Source organism: Helianthus annuus, chromosome 3 (assembly GCF_002127325.2).
Source record: "Helianthus annuus cultivar XRQ/B chromosome 3, HanXRQr2.0-SUNRISE, whole genome shotgun sequence".
NCBI classification, from domain to species: Eukaryota; Viridiplantae; Streptophyta; class Magnoliopsida; order Asterales; family Asteraceae; genus Helianthus; species Helianthus annuus.
In genome coordinates, this window is record NC_035435.2 from 45624250 (window position 1) to 45627511 (window position 3262).

The following is a 3262-nucleotide window of genomic DNA, read 5'->3' on the forward strand; positions in this document are numbered from 1 at the left end:
GGTTACATATGCTTAAAATCCAATTATGCATGAAAAGGGCATTTTGGTAATTTACCTAAGGCATATAAACTACCTATCATACAACTACTTAAACTAGGTGACCATAAGGTATAACCTCGGGAGGTTATTCCCTATGCAACTATGGTCACTAATCATGCTTGGTCGGATCCTAATGATCGACCAAACGGGTCAAGTTCGAAAGTCTAAGCGGTGGTTTAGACCGTTTGACTTACGACTCTAAACAAGCACTAAACTAAAAGTGACGAGCTAAGCATGTTAAAACATGCTTAACTAATTTAGAAAACATGTTTTGATATCAAAACAAAGTGTTTTGATACCAAGAGTAGTTTGGTTGCAAAATGCGCTTAAATGTGCATTTTGACCGAAACTACGACTCGTCACTATGCCTAGTCAACGTGGTAATCAGTAGGTATAGTCACAAGGGACTATAACCATCGTGATTACGCTCACGTTGCGAAGTTCAAACGAACTTCTCGTTGACCATCTCGTGGTCAAAGCTGAAAGTCAAACAGAGTTTGACTTTTAAGCTAGAAAGCGATAAAAGAACGAAAGAGGACTTACAAAGGGTCCAAAAAGATTTGGTTCTAAGTATTCTTAGGTAGGTTGTGAATAATCACAACCACTTAGAGAAATCTCAGACCAAATGTGAGGAAAGTGAATGAAGAGCATGGCCTTATATAGTTTTCACAAAACCGTTAAGATCATTTCTTGGTAAGGAGGGAAAGATCTTGGCCATACATGTCACGGCCCCCGACCCGGTTTGACCCGTTTCAGGAGCCGCGGGACAGAAATCACGTGATATTTATTTATGTGATTTTAGCAGCGGAAATTTTAACATCAGGATCGTTGTAAAGCTAAAACTTTTCCCGATTATTTTATTTCACAATTCGGGATAAACCCCGATAATTTACAATACATAATTTTTTAGTGATAAATCCTTATTTCAAAACATATTTCTTTATTTTATACTGAGCCACTATTTTAAGCTTAAAATGCTCCTCAGCACTTTTCCTGATTTACAGTAAATCACCTGAAACATGTTTGAAAAAGGTTTTGTCAGCGGGGAAATACTGAGTGAATCATTCTATTTACTGAAAACGACACATTTGTTATAATTTACAGTATCAAGAGTTTTTACATATGTTTATTATCAACCAACTTTCAAGAATAGGTATTTGTCACAGACCAGCTCTGTGACTGTGGTCATATCACCATTGGCTGTCCCAATGAGTGACGTATATCACTTTAGGCTCGCCCACCTAATGTGAAGGAAACAATAATAATAATAATAATATTGTGCACAATACCCCACATACCGGCTGTAATTTGGTGATTACATAAACTTAATCACTGTAATTATAACTTTGAAAAATGATTTGGAGTATTGTAAAATAGTTGATAAAAAGAGAATGACTCACATTGCAGATTTAGTATGGATAGAATATGATTTAGCCCTGTTAACCTAATTTCAACAATAATGCACACAAAACAGGGTGAATGATCAATACAGCAGTTACGATAACTCACAAGATCAAATTCTCACAATGAACGACAAAGTGCGATACTTAAACTCATTCATCAAATTAACGACGAACGACAAAGTATAACCCTAATGTGGGCGGCACTTAAACATTCTTTGGATATATTGATCTCGGAAAATGAATCGTAATAGCGATCGAGTGATTACCCTGTTTCGCGGCAGCAATTCGATAACAGTGTGTGTGTTTAATTGTAGTAAAACGACCTTAACTCGACGTATAGACAACGATTTTACGTCGTTCCAACTCCCAGATTCAAGTCCCAAGGCCCTCTATTTATACTGAAAATTTGCATCTCCCGCGTGTCGCGGAAGAATTCGGGGAACCTCCCGCGTATCGCCTGGGATGCCAATTTAGGGTAGGGTAGGTTTCGTGTCCAGTAGCTTGGGTGAGTTGACAGTTTTGCTTAATTCAATTCAGACAACGAATAATAAGGATAATATCGATTAGGGTTTAACCCCCCTAAGTTTTAGGGGCCCTGATCCTGATTCCGATTGTTTCGAAAATTTTAGGGTAAGTGCAGAATTACTTTGGTGTCTCGATTAGGGTTTCCTTATTGAGTAATTATTATTCTAATTACGGATTTTAATGAGAGTTGTTACAATACACTTGTTGGGGAATGATTGGGGGACTTGTTCATCACACAAACCAACCCATATAGTGCAAATCAGGGGTTGGAAACCATGGGAATAGGTGGGAAAGGCCAGATTCAATTTTTCTACAATTCTGATGTGTTGGGCACTGTCACGGCCCCTCGACCCACCCTGGACGGAGTCGGGGGACCGCGAGGCAGTTCCCGTGGTATTTAATTTATGCGGCAGCGGAAGTCTTTTTATAACAGGATCTTTTATCCGTAAAATATGCTCGTTTAATATATTACACCAAGTTTAAGGGATAACTCCCATAATTTACAATAAGTTGATTTCACACAGAAATCTTTATTTTTCAAAACACGTTTTATTGGTTTATTTACACTGAGCCACTTCTCTGAGCTTGATAGTGCTTTACTGCACTTTTCCTGGATCACACAGATCACCTGAAACATGTTTGAAAAAGGTTTTGTCAGCAGGGAAATACTGAGTGAATCATTCTGTTTTCTAAAACGACCCGTTAGTTATAATTCACAGTATTAAGAGCGATTACAATGTTTCTATCAACCAATTATCAAGAATGGGTATTTGTCACTCGATTCATTTCTGTGACTGTGGTCATACCACTATTGGGTCCCGTTGCCCAAATAGTGACGGTGTACTCACACAGAGTAATAATAACTCACATAGAGTAATATTCACTCACATAGAGTGATAATAACAGTAATGTGCACAATACCCCACATACCAGCTGTAATTTGGTGATTACAAAGACTTAATCCCTGTAATTATAACCTTGAAAATAATTTGAGGTATTGTAATACTTACTCACAAACTGTGAGAAAACAGTTTAAAAAGAAGAATGACTCACATTGCAGATTTACGAGCAATAGATATAAGCCTACTGATTAGCCTTGCTTAAACCTAATTTAACACAATGCACACACACAGGTTAGTAACTAATACAGCAGTTACGTCAATTCACGAGATTAAACCTTCACAACGATTAATCAGTGCAATACTCGATAATTCAATCGGATTCACAACGAATAACAGAGCATAGTCCGAATTCGAACAGCACTCTAATATTCAAGTCGAAATCACGACGAATAA